Genomic DNA, 25431 nt, shown 5'->3' on the forward strand with positions numbered 1-25431 from the left:
ATCTCGATACGAATTCATTGCACATTCTTTTTATACCGATAGCTGTCAATTCGCATTGATTATTTAATACTAATTCTAACCCACGGATACAGCAAATTCAAAGCAATTGAATAAAATACGGCAGGAAATTTAGAGGGATGGAAAAACGTCTATCCAGGTCTAAAAGTTATTTTATGCTATTAGTTGTTCATTCTAGCTTATTCATTATTACTCATGCTCACTTGCTGCTACAGAAAATGTACTACGGATAATTTAGATGGTTTGTTAGAATACAAACAGAGAGAAAAACTTTTCAACAGCTACGGTCATTTTATGATTTTTTTTAAGGAATAGCGATTGTAGAATTACAAAAATTTACCCTCGAGAGAAATAACGATTGACTACATTTGACTATGTCGTGGGATCTTTTTTGTCGTGCACAGTCTACCATATAGTTCTACGATGTTAAATGAAGATGTTGTCCTGGCTGGATGGACAGATCACATTATAAAGCTTCCATCTAAATTAAAATTCATTCCAGATGGCACAATAAAATATGGGGTGCATCTTACGGTTTAATCTCGAAATGTCGCATGAGCATGGTATAAGGTATTTTATGTCCATTTTTTAAAAAGAAAAAGTATTGTGCCCACGTGGACCAAGAACTGAGCACGCAATGCATTACCAGCTCAATGCCAACACGATTACATTGCATGCAAGCCACGCGTTCCACCCTTCCCTGAGAACATGTCGCATGTCAATTTGCATGCGGTTTCCTTGGAGGCCCGCGTCCGAGCTTCCTGCTTCAGGCTTTGGGTGGGTGTAAACTTGGTTCTATTCTTCACGAGAGTGCTTCATCAGAGCAATGCATAAAGGCAGGCTTCGTTTGCTGTACGGCTTTTGATTTCCGCCTCCCCGAAAGACGCTTTAACCATTCATTCCATCTTCATAGTGTCGGTGGACGGAGGTTGGACGGTTTGGAGAACGATGGGGATTTGAACAGGCGGACGTCAAATGCGTCTTTTTATTTGTCGACAGAGGTACTTATTGTTCAGAACATAATTGAGCTTTACAAATTTAACAAATTGAGATTGCTCTGCAGCTGTGAATTCATTGTATTAATTCAGGAACATGAAAAAACCGATTCGGATTAAGTCGAAGAATTGCCTCGGACCTTACTTTAATTGTTGGGCATGTTACAGAGGTGGCTTATGCTTGTTAATATCGTTGAACTATTTGATGCTTGTCCAAGTTTGTCGCCTGAAATTTTGCAGAGTAATGCACAGTCTAGGCCTATATTTGTTAAGCTTCAAAGTGCAGAGTCGGCGAATTGGGAGCTGCCTATGCTCGAATTTATCTAGGAGAATGAAAGAGTTTGGAGACCGTGCGCTCTGTGAGGGAGTTTCCAGGGTTAAATGAAGCTGAAGCCAAGGTATTGCAACAAAAATGGCGCAAACATCAGATTGAGGAGCTCAAAACCTTTTCTGGACGCTTGGAGTTGCTTCAAGAGGAATGTAAGTTGTGCATAAAAGACCTAGAAACTGCAAACGATAAATATAATTCTTAAAATACTAGATTTCTTGGCTTTCTACGAAGCTTTCCAGTAGAGCCACTCATTTATATTTCTTCTGTTATATTAGCTTCTAATCACACCTAAAGCCCTGTACACAAAGTCATTTTCAATGCCTTTGCTAAGCCATATTGTTGGGCATGTTACAGAGGTGGCTTATGCTTGTTAATATCGTTGAACTATTTGATACCCGGCCGATATGAATCGCTCGAATTAAAAGGAGAGGAGGAGCAGAATAAGGGACACCAGAACTGAAAGCTCCGGGTCGGGAAGTCAATCAGACTTGTGAAACCAACTATAAAGAAAGCAGTCTGAGGGATTTTCCTTCATTGGAACAAAAATAACATACAGGAATGGGAAAACCTGTTGTAAGGTAGTCGAACGTGCTGGGTGGCTCCTCCAGAAATGGTCATTGATTGAACCAGGCGACAGATGCGAGGTCGTTCCGCTACCCCGCCAAGGAAGGTCGACGTGAGAGTAGCTCTGCTGATCGAATTGAGAGAAGATGCAGACGGAGGACCAGGAATGAAATGTTAACTGGTATCGCAGACACGAGGGCAGTACATGCAGTGGCCATGTGTCGCCATCTGTAACCTGAAACCTTAGGAAACCTTCGCATACCCTGGCAGATAATAGCAATCAAAGTAATGTTAACATTAAAACCAGACCGGTGACGGTTAGCGAAAATGCACCGGGCTTATTGCTTTTAAGCTATGCTCGAGCCTCTTCCGCCTCGGGAAGAGGCCAAATAAGATGGCGAAGCTGAGGTGCGAATGAAACTTAGCGTAGGTCGGCATATCCCCGCACACAACATTTCGAAACTTTAGGATAACAACCGAATAACACCTAAGAACTAATGCTATCTCCGTCCGGAATGATTAGTATAGTCCCTGCCGGATGCCAGATGGCAGGGACTAATAAGAAAGTGATTGTTTGCAGAATTTTGTGTTACCAAATCTGGCATATTCTTATATCTTATTTAAATGAATGCTTTCTGAAAAGTTCCTTGGATTCTGGAATGTTGTTAGAGCTAGTTGTGGCAAGAAGCCATGTTAAGAGCATTCAGACATTGGATGGGTTAGAAAATTCAACTCATTTGTAAGCTTCATTTTCCACCCAAGGAAGCCCCTCCTTCAAAATTAATATCGAAGCCAGCTAACATCTTTATTTATTATTTTTCAATTAAGCATTTTAAAAGTTAATCCTCCAACAACGATTCTCATGTCACTACATTGTTAGATTATTGAGCATTACTAAAATTGGGAGAGTTTTATCCCTTCTCCATTTGAAATGGTGAAAGTTCATAACGATGCAATGTTTTTCAAACTATATAATCAATGTGACTCCTATTTCGAAATCGTGGAAAAGTATACGATGTCCTATTTTTCAACCCCTGCTGTGATTTTACGTAGAAAGTCAAAGACAACACTCCACAATATTTGGTAAAGTGACTCCTCTCTACAATAGAGGTTGATTAGTATATATACTCTACACGTCATACCTATTGCATCTGGAATATACCTATTTCAACTTCTCCTCTACAACAATCACATGGACACATCAAGTCACCCGATCATACGTCTTTCCTCCACCATCCCAGTTTTATGAACAGAACAGACTATGAATACAACTGTAGTTGTTGGTGTTTACTTAAATTGCATTCAGTAAACAACTAAATTCCATAGAGAAAAACAAATCACAGTTTTCAAAACAACAACAAAAAAGTATGAAAGTAATCAAGTGGCAAAGTAATCAAGACGGTACCCGTTGAATTTTCGAGACCGCGCGATCGCATGCTTCTCCTCATTTTGGATTAGCGGTAAACTTATAACACGTGGGAATAGGTATCCTCGAATAGCATTACCAAAAAGTAGAGTCAAATATTTGAGAAAATTAAGGACGCACACATAAAGACAACGTATCTAGTTCAATGTAGTGGTTATGACCCGTGGAACGTGGAGGGAAGCGCAATCATTTCACAAACAAACAAAGAGTATCTAAAGGTCTAATATCTCTATGGTTTTTAGCGTCGTAAAATTTGGCCTAGTTGAATTAATTGATGTTCTCCTTGGAATTTGGGTTGCATGGACATTTGTATTTTAAATAAATAAATAAATTTTATACAATTGGTGACTGGATAGACCGGTTTCCTTGGAAAAAGTATTAAATATTTCAGAGACCACTTTTTTTTCTTCTAATATATATATATATGATCATGAAGGTTAACTACTGTTTACTTGTTCCAGTTTTCATCGAAAAAAAATTGTTCTGCTAAGGGCGAATGATGCCGAGTCTGCCAAAATCCGATTCAAAAGTGAAGTAAGAAATCTGAGTACTCTTCCTACTCATAAATTGGTCAACGAAAAGCCTACGAATGATGTCATTTCTTTGCTATGAATGACAGGTTTCGAAGATGGAGTTGTTCAGAACTTTGAGGGAGCGATATAGAGATAACTTTGAAACGGATCATAATATTGGAGTTGATACGGAGAGCAGCAGCGAGCACCTCTGCAGAAATCTGGACGCCATTGTAAATATTGCAGCGAGCACCGTGTTTGATGACAGGTTCGCGGGTTATATTTCATCCTGACAAAGCTGATTACTCGTTGGCATTACCTGTGTTTATTTTTTTAATTATTTGTAATAATTTTATGGAGGCTAGATTTTTGGAATATGGTAAGTTGGTTATTAATATTATGTTATTATTTTCGCGCTGATCCATGTTCAATTTCCGTGAATTTCTATGTATGTTTAATTTGATTTTTTAATTATAGAGATTTTAAAATTATATTAAAAAAATATTTCTTTTTTCTTATTTTTTTTTTTTAAATAAATTAACATTTACATCAACATTAAATCAAATATCAATGCAGCAATAGCTATTTTAGAGTGTAAGTTAAATTAAAATAGAAAAAAATATATAAAAATTTAATTAATAAATACATATAAAATATAAATATTAACTATAAATTAAATTCAATAAAATTTTAAAAGAGGCTTTAATTCTTTATCTTAAAAAAAGCCATTATAACTTATAAATTAAAATAATTATTTATTTATAATCAATATATTTCATAACTTCTAATTATTAAACTTATTTTAATTTAATATTTTTAATAAATTATTTTCCTAAATCGTATATATTAATTCTTTTATAAAATATTTCAAAGAAAAATGCTAACTACATATACTTCTAATTATATATATTATTATTATTTTTAATAAAATTAAAACATATAATATATATAATTTTAATAAAATTAAAACATATATATGAGAAATTTATAAAATATTTCAAAGAAAAATGCTAACTACATATACTTCTAATTATATATATTATTATAATTTTAATAAAATTAAAACATATAATATATATAATTTTAATAAAATTAAAACATATATATGAGAAATTTATAAAATGACAAATAGTATTATTAATAATTAGGGATTTTATCTCTCTTAATTCATAGCAAATCAGAACTTGACATAAATCTATGTTACTATATATTATTTTGTTTTTATTTCTTTGATTTAAAATTATTTTTATATAGAAATTCCATATTAAATAGATAAAAAGCTACAAACTTTATATAATTTTTTTTATTTTTTTATGATAAAAAAATTACACAATTTTATATAATTTTTAGTTTTTTAATATATGTATAATTAAATCAATGGAAAGACAACACAAATTTGAATTAATGACCAATCACAATTAGTACTTTAATAATGTACTCAATTACCATTACATCTTCACATTGTTAATGACATGTTATTTTATATTTTTTAACCATAATAAATATTTTAATATATAAATAATTCATATTAAACTAGCAATTGCACCTGATGTTGCAAAGGAAAAGCCGTAAGGCGGTATCATATGCCTCTATGGTGCCACCAAGCCTCTTGTGATATTGAAAGATAAAATAATTGAAAATGGCCCCAACATTGATCTCGTATGTGTAATTGACTGCAGTGGCTGGAGGCATCATGGTTGTAGATCCCAACATAATTGGCATGTTGATTGAAGGAATCCACTTGACCTTTAGAAAGGCCTTGTGTGCCAAACACACAATAACTAGAACAACTGCCCCACCTAAGAAGAACCAATTTAATTGGGGATATATACTCCAAGCTTGCCAAAAATCCACTTGGGACCAACCAAACCAATATGACTAATGCATGAAAAAACACACGATCGCTAGGACATGTCCATCGGCTATTTGCAGCCAAAGGATATGTTTGGTATATATCTTTCACTGATCCTAACATGCACCATGTAACTCCTAGGTTGATTGTTCGAGCCACTATTGTGACTATAAACTGCATTGGATTCACAGGAGGTCAGTCAACACAGCTAATGTGTGCAACTATTTACATGATCGAAACAAAATTCAACAAATCTTAAGTAAATGTGAGATAAAAATTGTAGTTTTCTCAAAATCAGACTAATCCTAAAATCTACAATGCAACTCCTAGGTTGATTGTTTCAGCCACTATTATTCCTATAAACTGCATTGCATTCACAGTAGGTCAGTCAACAAAACCAATGTGTCCAACTACTCACATGATACCAACAACATTTAACAGATGTTAAGTAAATGTTAGAGGGAAAATTGTAGTTTTCTCAAAATTGAATACCCAGTTTTAACAAAGAATTCTAGTTTGCATCTATAGTATATATACAAATTTGAAACTAAGAAGAAGTAAAGTTCATATGAATTTAACAGAAATCTCAATAGTGTGTTTAAACATTTATAAACTGTATAGAGCTAAAGCTTAAAACCAGTTCTTTGTGCAACAGAAAATAAACTCCTAAAAATATTAAACCTTTCTTCAATTTACGAGTAATAAAAAATTATTTTTTTGGAGTGATTAGCTGCAAGAGGTGAAAGGAAAAATAAGATTCTATTTGATTGAACATTAACTATTTCTCATTTTCTAATTTACATTTTTAGCTTTTCCACATTACTTAACATTGATTTATTTTTTGTTAAAGACAAAATGGTCATCCTATGACTACTGGAAAATGCGGCTTACACATGGGATATTTTACAGTTTCCTAAGGCAAGCTACAATACGTTTGGACCACATCTTTGTTAGCAAAATTAGTGATGCGGGTCCTAGCAGGCTTGTACCTACAAAGACCACAACCATGGAAACCTGGTACAATAGCACAGTTCCTGCAGACACATTTACTTATATTGATCCTCAGCACCAAAGGACTGATAGCCTTGGCCCCAAGTCTAATTTGTATGCTATGAGAATAATCATTTTGCAGTTGCTGACCTGAAAAACATCCATGGTTGTAACAGTTGAAGTTAAAACACCCATTGAGAATGGTTCATTTCAACATATCCTAGACAAAAATTCTAGAGATTGGCCTCTTAATGAGGCCATGGAATTGGAAATATTACGATTGAGATGTGCATAGTTCCAGGGCTGGGATAGAGCAGACATGGAAAAGTATGTTTTGCCAGAGCTTGAGAGATTCAAAGTCCTCAATGTTTCTCAAACCAGACATGTCAAAGAGGAAATTGATGGTATGCCCCCAAATCACTATCTATGTCCTATACTTTAGGTTAGTTTTTCTCAACTCCACTTCATTTAAAAGAAAAGATCGATGACTATTATAATCTAAGTTGGCAGGACTATGATCTCCATTAGAGGATGTGTTCGTTTAAGTACAGAACCTTAGTGTCCTGGACTAGTGCTTGCATAACTAATTTAAGCAGTACAATAACCAGGTTGAGCTCAAATTGACATAGTCCAAAATAGACATTTTTACAATCTTAGGACTAGAATCTCTGTACCTTACGCATGTATATGTCATAACCGTAGAATCTGCTGCACTTATATGTGTGCATCTCCCTAAATGAGTTATGTAATACTTGAATTTTTTTAATTGTCTTGTGCAAATCTTCTCATGTATTTCTAGTACCAGGTGTTTAAGACAAGTTTTGTAATGCTAGCAGTCTAAGAGTCTCTATCGGTGCTCTCCCATATCCTGTTAACTTTCCCTTGTAATCTCTCACAATTCATAAGTCTTTATATACATCAAAATTTCATTCGTCACGTTTAATGGTTTATAAATAAGTAATTGACAAATAAACTCCAGAAGTAACAAAGATAGTGATTTATCATTTTATATCGAGAGGAATACATTCCATACAAATTACAATAGTAAAATGTTGCGTCATAGTGGAACTGACTCATAGAAATTACAAGCATGAATGGACAAAATTATTTTCTCACTGCATTGGATTCATCTGGATTTGTTTTGAACACATAAAATAATGGTGCTAAAACTTCACTCATCCCTCGCACATAACCAATCCCTAGGTTCAACTTTGAGAAAATTTGGAAGATGTGTTTCAATGCTTCTTGTTTAAATGCCCAAATAAATATCTTAGGAGAATTATAATTTCCATGAAAATACAATATTGCTAGGACACAACCCATTTGTCATTTTCACATTAACAGTTCCATGGGCTTTGTAAACTTCAAAAGACCAATCCTTGTTACAAATTCCTAACCAAATATAATTCAACCCAGTAGTAACATGATCCTCATTTGCAATTGCAAATGCAGAATCTCCAGAGAAAAAATGCATACCTGGATGTGTACGTTTTACATCACGTTCAATCTGTTCAATTCCCTCTGTATCCTAAGAAACATCCAAGCCAATTGAAATTAGATAATTGGAGACACCTTCTTAGAGGCCATCTTCAGTTCCAAAATGCTTACTAATGTTAATTAACGTTAACGATGTGATTCCATATAGTATTCATCCGAAGGCTTAGAGGATGTTCTCCATGGGTAATTTCAAATCTTCTGAGGAATCCAATTCTAGATAGATGTGCTAGATGCAAATAATTATAGAGTAATCACATTCCTTGAAAACATTGCAAAAAATATTTCTAGTCAGAACAATGAAAATGATAAAATCATTCTTTATGGAAAATAAATAAATAACTTACTTTGAAGAAATAGTAATTTTTAGTGACTTATCATGGGACAAAATCTATTTGGAAAGGCTCCTCTATAATGGTTTTAAAATTGCCACATTTCAGGAGTACTGGCCTGGATCACTTCATCATTCTCAATCTGTATGACATTGAATAAGGAATTTAACACAATACCTTTCATTCTGAGGATAGTTTTCTTCATTGATTAGGAACACCCATCATAGTGCAAATGAACCATGAGCACAATTGTTACCGCAGCTGGCTGCAAAAACAGAGTGGGTTCTTTTCAAAATTCCTTCCATTAGCGTAGCTTCAAGGAAGAAAATCATGCAAACCAACAAATATTCAATGTGCAGATAATCCTAGCATGTCTTTAACACACTTCTTTCCCTTTCTAGCATAACCTTCACAATGCATGTCCACCTTTATCACAACTATGAGAGGCCCATATTCCTTCTTATGGACCCCACGCTTCTTTTCTTTCTTCTTCTTTTCGGCCTTTCCTTCCTTCATAGACCACCATTTGTTGTTCAAAACATAATCAACATTTCTGAAACCATGGAGTTGACCAACATAGAATGCAGATCTCAATGCGCAACAAGCTAAAATTGGTGTTGATCTTGAGCACGTAGACAAGGCAGTTATAAATGGTTTTGCCAGTAGTTGGCTCTCATACATTCTTGTTAAACTTTAGAATGGATATTTTCCCCAATAGCCAGGCTGCTCCCATTCTTTAATAGGAAACTTTGTTTTCTTCACTAAGTTGTCACACCCATCACAGTACAAATAAACCCTGAGCAGAGTTGTTTTCGTAGCTAGCTGTAAAAACATAGTGGTTTCTTTTTATAATTGTGTACATTGGCACAGCTTCAAGGACCAGATCTAAACCAACAATACATCACACCATAAATTCTAAATCACAACATCCCACGACGCTGAGCTTGAAAACCATGTCATTATTGTAGGTCATTCCTTCGAGCTACGTGATGTGGCAGTTGCATGGGTTTTCATCTGGTCTCTGGCCCACTGCGTGAGCTTATTAGTGGGATCCAACTATCTCATAAACCCTAGGAGAAGAGTTTTTCTCTGCAAAATGAAAAAGCAAATGGCAAGGTGAAGCTCACCATCGTGGAGGAGAAGCGTTATATGACCTATCTTATAATTCAGTTGTTGAAATGGTATAACTATGAATCCAACGACACAGTAAATGTGTATGACATTGAATAAGGAATGGAACACAATACCTTTCATTTTGAGGATATTTTTCTTCACTGATTGGGCACACCCATCACAGTGCAAATGAACCCTGAGCACAGTTGTTACCACAGCTGGATGCAAAAATAGAGTGGGTTCTTTTCAAAATTCCGTCCATTGGCGTAGCTTGAAGGGTGAAAATCATGCAAGCCAACAAATATTCAATGTGCATATAATCCTGGCATGTCTTTAGCACACTTCTTGACCTTTCTAGCACAACCTTCATAAAGCATGTCCACCTTTATCACAACTGTGAGAGGCCCATTTTCCTTCTTATGTCCCCCGCCCTTCTTTTCTTCCTTCTTCTCTTTGGCCTTTCTTTCCCGCATAGAGAAAAATTTGTTCAAAACATCCTCAACATTTCTAAAACCATTGAGTTAACCAACACAGAATGCATATCTCAATGCGCAACAATCCAAAACTGGCGTTGATCTTGAGCACTTAGACAAGGCAATTTGATGCAGGATAAACCTGCAAACACAGAATCTACAAACACTACCATGCATATAAGAAATGCATCTCAAATCTCTGTACAAATAAAACTCAATGCTAGGCAATTTCAACAGTACATACGAAAGTTCTTCAACTTATCCATACATGGGAAATCTTACACACACTTTTCTTCAATCAAAATTCAATAAAAGCAATGTGCCCATGATTTAAATTCAACTTGACATTGCTTCAAACAAACCTTTCACGCAAACATTCCCAATAGCAATTGTCTGCACTCAATTACGTGTCTTTGGTTTTCCATTTCAATCGAACCAAGGTACCAAATTTGTTTATGCGTCTTTTCCCTTTTAGCATACCAAGTTGGATTAACACTGCTCATGCCGACAATTTTCCACGCCTTAATTCACCTTCTCCACCGATTTATACTCTGGAAAATAATGATCAAACAGAATTTTAATTGCCCCAAATCACCCGATCCAATGATTCGGATCGATTTCCCTTTCACTGTTCAAAAACGCTCCAAAATCTGGTCATACACTGATATATATATCAATCGGTGACCCAATCTATGTCCAACTCTAATTCAAAACAAAATCCGCTACTCCGATCTGATTCACTCAGAGATCGGAGATCGGAGATCACTGTTCTGACGCAAACCAATTGGAACTCCGATGTGATTGTAATCGGAAATCGGATGTCGAGCTGTTTTAATATCAAACCTGTTTTATTATTTCACAGTCCTGATGCAATTTGATCGGAATCACTGTGGTTCAATTGGAAATCAACCATCGTATTTGCAATGTGCTTCCACCTTTAGGTTTCTGATCCAATTTCTTATACTGGATCCGATCCATATCAAACAATTTAAATACACTTCGCCTCCAGATCCATCGTTATATGGAATGATGTGGATCCCTCTCCATGCTTCGATGTATTATTAATCAGTGAATTCCAATTGCTATTTTTCAAAACGCAACATTATGGATTGACACCCGGAGCTGATTGACCCAATATCGAATTAATTTGCCACGTTGAATTCGATATGCCACAATACGTTGACACTTACTACACTCCGATGTGAAACTGCTGGATCCGACTCAATTTCCAAAATCCTTACGATATCTTCAGAACAGATTTATTTCAAAATGGAGAGGTAGTTTAACTTAAGTCCGCTTACTGATTCCAACCGCAATTTAAATCAATTCTCTGTGTTAACGGCTTGTATACTCATAGATTTAAACCACGCCAGATTTGACTTCAACACGGAATCTTGCAATTAAAATTAAAATAACACAATCCACAACTATTTAAATCGAATACATAGCAAAACAACGCTCTGACTTGTACAACAAAACAATGCTCTGAAAAGTGTTTATTTCATAGTTTTCTGGGTAATGAAATTTCACACGCACGGGCTCACTACTTCAGATTTTCTCCACAGAAATCTTTACAACTAAATTAAAACGCTGATCACCACCACTTCTATCATCACTAAGAGAAATCGACACATAGTCTTCCCGAATTCTCATACATTGACTCACACAATATGAAATTTATTCATAAACAAAATCTCTGCTTTTTAACCAATTACATAAAAGAATCGACTTCCATTACACATAACACGCAGTATACATATTTTCTGAGCTCCCGCTCCATCCAAAAAACCCACACACACATCCTTCCTCTCGCTCCTCTAATTTCACTATTAATTCTTCTAATAATAGCAAACAGAAACCTCCTATTTCTTCGAAAGATCTTAACAAAAAAATCTCCTAATCTTATCACTCTTGATTACATCAATATTAATAAGTCTTATCTCTAATTCTAAATAAAACAATCACATTTATTTCCATAACAAACTATTCATGAAGTCTACTCCTCTAGATAAACCTGAATTGAACCAAACAGTGAATGAATTTTATTGTGATTAGCCACAACATGTGGACAATCCTCCACATTGCTGGCTAATGTCGATGCTCCTACATCAGACTCCCGAAGTTTAAATTAACCATGATCTCCTGATCACGCAATTCTGTTCTATGACCTCTTGGATCCCATATTTGGTTTGATAGTCTGTCCTTAGTTACTGTTGTTGTTGTTTGTCCTTCAAGTCTCCATCCTTTATACTGTAATGTCTTACTACCTGCTGCTGTCCTTTTCACATATTTCGCTACTGCTTTGCTCACTCTAATTTGCAATTTTCCATTTCCTTCGCCTGTGCCATTTCTTCCAGCCAATCTTCCTTTCTTCTTTTGTCCTATATTTGTTTTACTAGAATGCTGTAGTATGAGTTTCCATAACTCATTAAATTCTTTGTCTATTTCACTTCTCGTGTGCTGAATACTATTTTGCTGCAACTGATTGTGTTCTTGGATTAGAACATCATAATCTTTGTGCCAAAAATCTTCCATATACATTTTTGAAATGTACAAATGCCTTTTCCCAGGTTCTTCTTCTGGTTTCTCATTCATGACTTCATCATTCCTTGCTTCAAATTCCAGCATACCTTCCATTAATCCGATCTATTCTTCTTGGTTCAGATTGACTTCACACTGCCCTTTTCCTGCATATAAATCTTCATCAAAATTAATCAACTCAATAAACACAAATGCTTTACCTGGCTTCCTCATCAAAAGATTCGACTTATACAAATCTGCCATCTCATCTGGAAGTTCTCTCAAAAGTTCTGCACCATCTTTACTAACTGCATTGTCTGCAATATCTGTCTTTAATCCTCCTTCACTCTGGCTTTCTTCAAGATCAAGGATCTTCAATGACTCAGTGTATCCTTTGAATTCAAAAATTCTTTTACCATCCTCCTTGTTTTGCATGTGATTATGAGTAGTCATTTCTTCAACAGTCTTCAATAACTGTTTGTCTTTCCTCAAGTCAATGTGACCTGCAAACACACAACAACCTTCAGTTTCCAAAATACAATACCTTCCATTTTCTTTTGATGCTTCAAGCACCAATCCTCCATCATAGATCTTTTGGATTTCAGCGGATCCTTCTTGCGGTGACTTCAAATCAATATGAATTTGTTCTAGTTTCCTGAACTCGTTCATCAATTTGCCATTCAACCTCCATTGCAATAGCTTCCATTTCACCCTTTTCTTCAGTCTCCATCTATATCTTCAATCTTCACTTATCTTTCTTTGTACTGCCAGACCAATTTCTGGTTCTTCATTCTGCTGCCAGCTTCTATACTTCTGCAATTTAATGCTTCCCTCAAATTCATTCTCATGTAGCTGATCATTCTTTCCAAATTTCTGGTTACTTCCATATTCATCTTGCTGAGTTAATATCTCTGTCTCCTTCATGTGTCTGAGGACATAACTCCTTTGTTGCTCCTGATCTTTCATCTCACCTTCAAATAATCGCTGCTCGATTTCTCTGATTTCAGCATCATATTTATTAATGCTGTCTTCGACACCTTTTCCTCCATCAGGTTCTATAAGCTTCGTTTCTCCTTTGGGTTCCTTGAGTAATCTTTCCAAGGATTTCATTTCCTTGTGAAATCTCTCTAGCAGTTCATCACAATTTCCATTCTCAGCTTCATTCTTTTCCTGACAATCCTCTTGAGTTGACCTGTTTTCCACATCATCATATTGCAAGCATCTTTCATCAATTCCATTAAACAAATTCATTGGTTTACCTTCTTGTAGTCCCACTATGGAATTGTCATTAGACTTCTGGCCTATATCAACCTCATGACTGTTTTACACCAAATAGGATTTCATCTATGAACTCCTTCTATTGCAATAGATTAACGCCTTCTTCCCCTAAAAGGGATTCACCATCATACTTCACCTCAAGAGCTTCATTCCTGTTTGTGACAATTTCAACCGATTGTCCATCATCCTCTGCATATCCTGCAAACATACACAAACTGTAAGAATCAAAATCACAAGGCTTCATTGCCTCATATGCTTCCTTTGTCAACATATCTTTGAATTGTTTTGAACTCTGCCAATAGTCCATGAGATCTTCAGCTGTCCTTTCATTATCCTCTTCCCCCAACATTTCACCTTGTTCCAGTTTGCAAATGGAGACTTCCAATTCTACCTTTGCTTCTCTGAGTTTCTCTGATTCCTCTTGAGCACTCAATATCTGCTTAATCTTTCTCAATTCTTCTACTATCTCTAACTTCATTTGCTGATTTCTCCTTTCCCGTAGCCTTTGCCATTTTACTCTTTTCCTCATGGTCCAAACACTTTTCTGCAGCATCTTCATCAATATTCCAATCTGGAAATCTATCTCAGCTTTCTCTCGGTCAAACTCTTCTTGACTCATCCTCATGCCATTTGCTTTGGCATCTTCCCTTCTGCTGTGGCTTCTTTGTGAACTTCCGCTATGACTATCTGTAGTCATTTTCTGCTCCTCTCTTTCCATGAGCTCCTCGCACCTCTGCAACAAACCTCTGCAACAGTAAGTCCTCCTTACTGCAATCTTACCTCACTAAGCTCTCCTCACTCAGTCTTTTGGTAAGCACGATCCCCTATCTGGAATCTTCTCTTGAGCAACACCTTTGCTCCCTCTAGGCTTCTGCAATCTCTCACTTTCTCTTTCGAGAACACTTCAATTGTCCTCTGTCTAATCTCTTGTTGAATTCTACAGGTTCACTGCCACTTCTAAGGACTTTCCTTATTCTACTTTTAAGAACACGTCTGGTTCTTCTCTCACAACTTCTCTTAGTCTAGATTGCTGCAGTCTTCATTCTTTCTTAAGCTGTCACCTGTATTTTGAACGAATTTCCTCTCTGCTGTAATCTGGTACTAAACTTTATTCAGAAAACAAACATATTCAATTTCAACAGAGCCAAGCTCTGATACCAAAAAATGATGCAGGATAAACCTGCAAACACAGAATCTACAAACACTACCATGCATATAAGAAATGCATCTCAAATCTCTATACAAATAAAACTCAATGCTAGGCAATTTCAACAGTACATACGGAAGTTCTTCAACTTATCCATACATGGGCAATCTTACACACACTTTTCTTCAATCAAAAGTCAATAAAAGCAATGTGCGCATGATTTAAATTCAACTTGACATTGCTTCAAACAAACCTTTCACGCAAGCATTCCCAATAGCATTTGTCTGCACTCAATTACGTGTCTTCGGTTTTCCATTTCAATCGAACCAAGGTACCAAATCTATTTATGCGTCTTTTCCCTTTCAGCATACCAAGCTAGATTAACACTGCTCATGCCGACAATTTGCCACGCCTTAATTCACCTTCTCCACCGATTTATACTCTGGAAAATAATGATTGAACAGAATTTTAATTGCCCCAAATCACCCGATCCAATGATTCGGATCGATTTCCCTTTCACTGTTCAAAAACGCTCCAAACTCTAGTCATACACCGATATATATATCAATCAGCGGTCCCAATCTATGTCCAACTTTGATTCAAAACAAAATCCGCTGCTCCGATCCGATTCACTCAGAGATCGGAGATCGGAGATCACGGTTCTGACGCAAACCAATTGGAACTCTGATGTTATTGTAATCGAAAATCGGAAGTCGAGTTGTTTTAATATCAAACCTGTTTTATTATTTCACAGTCCTGATGCGATTTGACCGGAATCGCTGTGGTTCAATTGGAAATCAACCATTGTATTTGCAATGTGCTTCCACCTTTAGGTTTCCGATCCGATTGCTTATACTGGATCTGATCCATATCAAACAATTTAAATACACTTCGCCTCCAGATCCATCGTTATATGGAACGATGTGGATCCCTCTCCATGCTCCGATGTGTTATTAATCAGTGAATTCCAATTGCTACTTTTCAAAACGCAACATTATGGATTGACACCCGGAGCTGATTGACCCAATATCGAATTAATTTGCCACGTTGAATTCGATATGCCACAAGAGGTTGACACTTACTACGCTCCGATGTGAAACTGCCAGATCCGACTCAATTTCCAAAATCCTTACGATATCTTCAGAACTGATTTATTTCAAAATGGAGAGGTAGTTTAACTTAAGTCCGCTTACTGATTCCAACAGCAATTTAAATCAATTCTCTGTGTTAACGGCTTGTATACTCACAGATTTAAACAACGCCAGATTTGACTTCAACACGGAATCTTGCAATTAAAATTAAAATAACACAGTCCACAACTATTTAAATCGAATACACAGCAAAACAACGCTCTGACTTGTACAACAAAACAACACTCTGAAAAGGGTTTATTTCATAGTTTTCTGGGTAATGAAATTTCACACGCACAGGCTCACTACTTCAGATTTTCTCCACAGAAATCTTTACAACTAAATTAAAACGCTGATCACCACCACTTCTATCATCACTAAGAGAAATCGACACATAGTCTTCCCGAATTCTCATACATTGACTCACACAATATGAAATTTATTCATAAACAAAATCTCTGCTTTTTAACCAATTACATAAAAGAATCGACTTCCATTACACATAACATGCAGTCTACATATTTTCTGAGCTCTCGCTCCATCCAAAAAACCCACACACACATCCTTCCTCTCGCTCCTCTAATTTCACTATTAATTCTTCTAATAATTGTAGAAATTTTGAATAATTTAACACATATTCAATGGAGATTATCCTGATCATGTACTATTGCGGAAAACATACACAATACATAAGCTCCTCTACGTTGATCATCAATATAGCAGCATCAATAACAATAAAACATCAAGAGCATTCACACATTAACACAGTATGTATCCCGGGGAAAGCATCTCGCTAAAAACCCCAACTATCTGTATATTAATGATTGAGTCATGTAACATTACACAGCATAATACTTCTCACAAGTATCTCCACCTCTGTTACACACAATACAGCTCAGATCTGATCTCCAAATCTCTTCCACTGCTTGCCTGCCTCCACTGCTCAATACCTGCTTAAGAACTGATGAGAATGGCTCACCAAACTCGTTTTTCACCTGCAAATAGTCACTCACACTTTTTTGGACGTGAGCACAATCTATAATGTGGGCAAATACATGAGAAAACTCATTGGCATACTCAATCCCTTGATTGTGCAAGATCTGGTGCACAACTATAGTCACAACTGATAGCAATCTGATTCTCTACCACCTGTCCCTGTTGAACTGAACATGCACTGACATGCAACTGAGTTAACTAATGTATTCATTAGTTGTATTATGAGTTAATAACTTGTGAATTAATTAATAACTAATTCACCCAACTCATCTCTAGTCTATTTTCCAGTTAGACTAAATACAACCAGTTTAACAAAGCTAAACTGAACACAACTCCATCAACTCCACAATCAACTCCACCAAACTCAACTGATTGAGTTCTAACTGAAGTCATGCATGCAACAACTCAACTGACTCATAAGAAAAGCGCATTTCCTTCTGATAGCTGCATGTGCCACCTCTGTAGCTCAAACTGAAGTGCTCCAAGAGAATAAGATCAAGTTTATAGTCCAAATATTATTATGAGATAATAATATTTGACTTTTCTATTTTTGACATCCAGTCTAAAAATAGACTTTGATCACTCACACTGTGATCAATCACACTTTCATCAAAAATAGAAGTCCATCTATTTTTCCCAACTTGACCAATCATCCATAAACAGCAACCTGCAATCCATAGACATGATCCATATGTCTAAAAATAGACATAGTCTAAAAATAGACTTGCGCCAAAAATAGCCTGCGGGCCCACTTAGTGAAGGCGACTCTTTTCACTAAGCTCCATCATCTTGTTGCAATCTCAACACTCCCTCTCGACAAGATATGGATTATCAGCAACCCCTATCCTGCCTCGGTGGTACTCGAATTTGCTCCTGGTGAGAGCCTTCGTCAGAATATCAGCATCCTGATCCTCCGTTGGAATGTACGAAAGTAACATGATCCTCCGCTGCACACAATCTCTGATATGATGGTACCTGATGTCAATATGTTTAGATCTATCATGAAATACAGGATTAGCCGAGAGTTTAATGCAACTCTGGTTATCACAGTAAATCACAGTAGGATCCAAATGAGAACCGAACAAACCAACTAGGATCTTCCTCATCCATATAGCCTCGCATGCAGCCAAACTTGCTGCCATATACTCGGCCTCCGCTGAACTGAGTGCCACGGATCTCTGTTTCCTGCTGTACCAAGAAACTGCTGTCGATCCAATACTGAATACCCCTCCTGATGTGCTCTTTCTGTCTGTTGGGCTCCCTGCCCAATCTGCATCTGTGAAGCCACATAGCTTCACCTCATCCTCCTATCTGTACCACAAACCATATCCCAATGTGCCTCTCAAGTAGCGCAATACATGCTTGCCTGCCTTCCAGAAGAGCTTGGTAGGCTTAACCATAGCTTGTGAAAGCTGGTTAACCGCATAGCATATATCAGGTCGTGTATTGACCAAATACATCAGCGACCCCACCAACAGTCGATAAACAGTAGCATCCACTTCTTCTCCCGAAGTGGCATCCTCCTTCCTCCAACCTCCAGGAAGAGGAGTATCAACAGGCTTGCAGCCATGCATGTTGAACTTCTCCAGTATCTCCCGAGCATACTTGCCCTGAGAAACAAATAGTCCACCATTGCGCTGCCATATTTCCAATCCCAGGAAATAGTGAAGGAGGCCCAAATCCTTCATCTCAAACTCTGTAGCAAGATCCTTCTTGCATGACAGTATCAACAGCTCATCACCCGTTAGAATCAAATCATCAACATACAGTACAATGATAAGCAACTTACCCTCCACCACAATCTGGTATATGTTAGGATCCGCCTCGCTCTTGGAGAATCCAAGTCCTGTGAAATAGCTTTCTATCCGTGTGTACCAAGCACGTGGTGCTTGCTTCAACCCATACAGCGCTCTCTTGAGCCTGCACACATGCGACTCGCTGCTGAAGACTTCAAAGCCTTCGGGTTGCTCAATGTACACCTCCTCCTCAATGACTCCGTTAAGGAATGTAGTCTTCACATCCATCTGATGAATGTGCCATCCCATCTGCACTGAGAGAGCAAGAATCGTCCGTATGGAAGAATACCTTGCGACAGGTGCAAAGGTCTCCTCATAATCGATCCCCTCAATCTGTGAAAAGCCTTGGGCAACAAATCTTGCCTTGTACTTCTCCACACTCCGTCAGCTGCCTGCTTAACTTTGTAGATCCATCTCGAACCCACCACTGATTTCCCTTCCGGTCTAGGAACAATCTCCCATGCACTGTTTCTGACAATAGAATCATACTCTTCCACCATGGCATCTACCCATGCGGGATCCTCCACAGCTTCCTCGAAAAAGGATGGCTCAGTCACAACACACTTGCTCATAAGAGCCATGTATCCAGTGTACTGATCAGGTGACTGTCTCTGCCTGCGTTGAGCTGTAGGTGGTCCTACAACTTTCTCTGCATCTTGAGCCAGTCGCTCAGCTTATGTCAAGCGCTTTCGCCTCTGATGGTTGGCGCTGCATGAGTGGTCTCTTCCACTCCATGAACCTCATCCTGTGACTGATCCACGTCCTGAAGCTCATCCTTAGGAACTAATAGCTCCTCATCTGCATGCAAGTGTAGCTCCCTCTCAAGCGAACACTTCATGGCTTTCTCCTCCTGAAATTTTATATCCCATCACACAACAGTTTTACCACTGTCTGGCAAATACACACGATAGTTGTGGGGCGTATCAGTGTACCCCACAAATATCCCAACCTCTGCGGTCGGCTCCAACTTCTTTTTGGCATCCTTCGTCACATGCATGTAAACGTTAGCACCAAAAATCCTCAAATGAGAAAGATCAGGCTTCTTACCAGAATAAGTCTCCTCAGGTGTACTCATGCCAAGTATCCTATGAGGACAACGGTTCTTCACATAAACTGTTGTATTGCATGCTTCCGCCCACAAGTGAAGGGGTAGGCCCTGATCATGCAACATTGCCCGTGCAACACCCACAATCGTTCTGTTCTTCCGCTCAGCTGCCCCGTTCTGCTGTGGGTTATGGGGAGCTATGAGCTCTCTACGAATCCCTTCTGTCTTGCAGAAATCCTTGAACTCGTCCGAGATGTATTCACCACCATTATCGCTCCTAAGAGCCTTCACCTTCTTCCCCGACTCCTTCTCGACCAGTGCTTTGAATTCACAGAACTTTGAATATGTCTCGCTCTTCTTCTGCATGAAGAAGATCCAGCACTTATGAGAGAAATCATCAACAAAAATCACATAATACCTATGTTTTGCTGTCGAAGCAACTGAGAAAGGTCCACACACGTCTGTGTGAATTCTCTCAAGGATCGTCATGGCGCAACTATCCTTCTCGTGAAAGGTGGCTTTCACAAACTTCGCCAAAGTACACCCCTTGCACTGATCTGACTGCGCAAGTGTGCCTTTAGGAAGCCCTGTAGTGATCTGCTGCAGTATCTTCAAGGCTCCATGGTGAAGGTGACCCAATCTCCTATGCCACAACTCGCCATCATCCCGGCTGACCAATCCTTCTGCCTTGCCCGCCATTGCTGCGCATCCATCTACATGCAACTGATAAAGGTTCCTCACTCGAACCCCTATCTTCCGGGTCTCACCAGTTGTCTTGCTGCGCAGGAAGGCCTTTCCCTCGCTGAAAACAACATCATACCCCTTGTCTTCTAACATCGCCACTGAGATGAGATTCTTCTTCAATCCTGGAACATGCATGACTTCCTTCAATACAAAGGGTTTACCAGACTCCCTCTCAAAGGAAATGGTACCGATATCGGTCGCACTGTATCTACCATCATCGCCCACCTCGATGTGCACTCCAAGATCTTTGTCCTCCAGATCAGAGAACAAATCTCTATCTCCCGTCATGTGAAAAGATGCACCACTGTCCAAGAACCACACTGATCCCATCACACTTGAAACCAAGCATGCGATCAATGAAAAATCAAGCTCAAACTGAGAAGCTAAGGCCTCTCCCCTTGCAGATCCAGCAGCTTGCTTGTTCTTCTTCTTCTGCGGACAATTAGTGGCATAGTGTCCGTGCTGGTGACAGTGAAAACACTTCACCTTGGACATATCCTGCTTCTTGCCTTTCGCACCGGAATGAGAAGCTTTCTTGTTCTTCCCCTTCTTTGCTTTGGCAGCCAAAGCACAATTCTCTTCATCAGATACCTTTGATGAAGATCCATTCTCACCTTATTGTTACTGAGTTTATCCTTGAGCGCCAGGTCGCTCTTGCTTTGGAATAACATTTGCAATCCGTTGAAAGACATTTTCAACAACACTGTTGCAAAATTCGAATTCCACCAGCACCAACTCAACTACTTCCATTCTAAGATTCATGAGAACACAATATTTCTCGTACAGAGATCGACTGTATGGGCATTCACCGGATATTTCACCTTCCAAAAGAAGGATGAATCTAGAGGCTACCTGGCCCGATTACAGACTCTGCCTGAAGAAATAGAATGTAAACACTTCCTGAATAGTAGATCTGATGATCAATCCTCACTTGATATCCTGTAAAAATCTCTTCTACAAATCAAGTAGCTCCGATACCATGTAGAAATTTTGAATAATTTAACACATATTCAATGGAGATTATCCTGATCATGTACTATTGCGGAAAACATACACAATACATAAGCTCCTCTACGTTGATCATCAATATAGCAGCATCAATAACAATAAAACATCAAGAGCATTCACACATTAACACAGTATGTATCCCGGGGAAAGCATCTCGCTAAAAACCCCAACTATCTGTATATTAATGATTGAGTCATGTAACATTACACAGCATAATACTTCTCACAAGTATCTCCACCTCTGTTACACACAATACAACTCAGATCTGATCTCCAAATCTCTTCCACTGCTTGCCTGCCTCCACTGCTCAATACCTGCTCAAGAACTGATGAGAATGGCTCACCAAACTCGTTTTTCACCTGCAAATAGTCACTCACACTTTGTTGGATGTGAGCACAAGCTATAATGTGGGCAAATATGTGAGCAAACTCATTGGCATACTCAATCCCTTGATTGTGCAAGATCTGGTGCACAACTATAGTCACAACTGATAGCAATCTGATTCTCTACCACCTGTCCCTATTGAACTGAACATGCACTGATATGCAACTAAGTTAACTGATGTATTCATTAGTTGTATTATGAGTTAATAACTTGTGAATTAACTAATAACTAATTCACCCAACTCATCTCTAGTCTATTTGCCAATTAGACTAAATACAAACAGTTTAACAAAGCTAAACTGAACACAACTCCATCAACTCCACAATCAACTCCACCAAACTCAACTGATTGAGTTCTAACTGAAGTCATGCATGCAACAACTCAACTGACTCATAAGAAAAGCGTATTTCCTTCTGACAGCTGCATGTGCCACCTCTGTAGCTCAAACTGAAGTGCTCCAAGAGAATAAGATCAAGTTTATAGTCCAAATATTATTATGAGATAATAATATTTGACTTTTCTATTTTTGACAGCCAATGTAAAAATAGACTTTGATCACTCACACTTTCATCAAAAGTAGAAGTCCATCTATTTTTCCCAACTTGACCAATCATCCATAAACAACAACCTGCAATCCATAGACATGATCCATATGTCTAAAAATAGACATAGTCTAAAAATAGACTTGCGCCAAAAATAGCCTGCGGGCCCACTTAGTGAAGGCGACTCGTTTCACTAAGCTCCATCATCTTGTTGCAATATCAACAATAATAGCAAACAGAAACCTCCTATTTCTTCGAAAGATCTTAACAACAAAATCTCCTAATCTTATCACTCTCGATTACATCAATATTAATAAGTCTTATCTCTAATTCTAAATAAAACAATCACATTTATTTCCATAACAAACTATTCATGAAGTCTACTCCTCTAGATAAACCTGAATTGAACCAAACAGTCAATGAATTTTACTGTGATTAGCCACAACATGTGGACAATCCTCCACATTGCTGGCTAATGCCGATGCTCCTGCATCACAATTATAAATCATTTTCCCAGTAGTTGGCTCTCATACATTCTTTTTCAACTTTAGATTGGAAGGATTTGCCCCAACAGTCAGGCTACTCCCATTCTTTAATAGGCAACCTTGTTTTCTTCATTAATTTGGCACACCCATCACAGTGAAAATGAACCGTGAGCAGAGTTGTTACCACAGTTGGCTGCAAAAACATAGTGGTTCTTTTTTTTTATAATTTCGTACATTGGCATAGCTTCAAGGACCAGATCTGAACCAGCAATACATCACACCATAAATTCCATATTGGATGAAAATCTGGGAGTCTGACTTTCAAAGAGATGTGAAGTTAATTGATCAATAGTTCGAACACTCTCTCGTGACCTTCACATTCTGAAATATTATAGGAAAACACAATGAATATAAAGATACCCATAACCTTACAAATCCTTAACAAATAAGGGACTACCACTGAAAGATTCAAACATATCAGAAACTTTCCATCTCTAATTGGTGCACTCAAAGGAGCCTCATTATTTACTACAAAAACCCTGTAATAGAATATCAAGCAATAACGAGATAACTTGAGGATCCTAGAACCTACAAAAACATAAGGGTATTAATGAAAACATGTCTTATTAATTTATTAGAGCAAACCATGTGTTCTACACCAACATTATGGTTGAGGCATTATAGTTTCTCTTGCCCGGGGAATCCTCTAGTCAGGTTAGAAAAACTTGTACAAAATTAAAAAATAAAATAAAAAATCTATTTAATAATTAGTTTACCAAAGAGAAAAACCTTAAGCAAGGCATTCTTACTCTCATTTTCAACTGACAAGTGTTGAATAAATCCAAAACTCTTTGAAGAAAAATGCTCTCATTTACCTGAAATTAAGCCATGTAACAATGCACTACTCTAATGGGCTCTGTGATGCCCCAATTATGCCCTGTCCTTCTTGCCCAATCCTCTTGCTCTTGTAAATCCCCCTGAAAAATGGCTTAACAAAATGAATTGAAGCTTCTGGACTATATATTTTTGTATCTCCCTCAACAAGCATCCCCTACTCTTACATGTTGTTGAGTTATGTTACCAGAAATGAGAAATGGAGTTTTGAGGTTTCGCATTCAAGAAACAACGAGAGAAAAAAAAAACATTAAAATTTCTTTTAAAACTCATTTACTAGAATACCAAATATTCCAAACCCATCCTTCTTCCTATAGTTTTATTATGTTAACAAAAATTCAACAATATATTAATGAATTATTGGCTTTAGCATGCAAAAAAACAAAACACTAACAACAAATTAACAATTTAATGAAAGTACCTAAATACCTAGAAATGTCATCTTCCCTTTTAAGTATATTGTGAGTTGGGATTGCTCTCTATTGGGAACCATAGATTTGTGCATTTAGGTGGAGAGATGGGGAAAGATCTGTGATTAGCTTGTACAAAGGATCGTTGGCTATAATAAGAAGAAGTAAAAATCTCGATTATAGAATGACCATTTGATTCATTCTAGAAAGTTGTTGGGGGTTAAATTCTTTGTCTTCTTCCATTCAGATACCTATTGGACTGTCAATGATTTTATTCAATAATTATCTAACATAATTAATAGCGCCCAACTGAGTTTTTGTGATTAGATAGACATTCCAAATTTGCAGGTTTCATAGGTTTCAATCCATGATCTATACAGAATGAAACTAAAGATATTGGAGTTGTTTTTAGTGTGAATTTTTGGACTTTCTAGTACTAGAGTCCGATGAAAAATTTTGAGGTGAAATCTTGATTTGTGTTATTTAAACTAGTTTTTTTTACTCTATATATGGATTCAACACCCTCGAAAATCCCTAGGGCACTTCGATTGCACATGATTACCCATCAAACTTGTGATTTCAATAAATTACGGCCTAAACTAGTTTTTTTTACTGTATATATGGATTCAGCACCCTCTAAAATCCCTAGGGCACTTCGATTGCACAAGATTACCCATCAAACTTGTGATTTCAATAAATTCCTAAGAAATTTGACCAAAAAACCCCACCGTAAAAACTTCCAAAAAATCACACTAAAGACAACTCCAAAAATATTAAATTTTTGCGCAATGCTTTTTTGGGACGAGAGTTAACTGGAGTTTCTAAGATTAACCAGTGATGACTAAACCTTGGGGCATAAAACTGTTGTTAGAAAAAATGATCCATTTAAGGAAAAACAAATTTAACACCAACAAAGACAAGAACGACCTTGGGAACAACGTTTTCCGTACCG

The sequence above is a fragment of the Pinus tabuliformis genome, chromosome 1_2, assembly GCF_031772625.1.
Source record: "Pinus tabuliformis cultivar Carrire ecotype Pingquan chromosome 1_2, CPIR1, whole genome shotgun sequence".
In the NCBI taxonomy this organism is placed as follows: Eukaryota; Viridiplantae; Streptophyta; class Pinopsida; order Pinales; family Pinaceae; genus Pinus; species Pinus tabuliformis.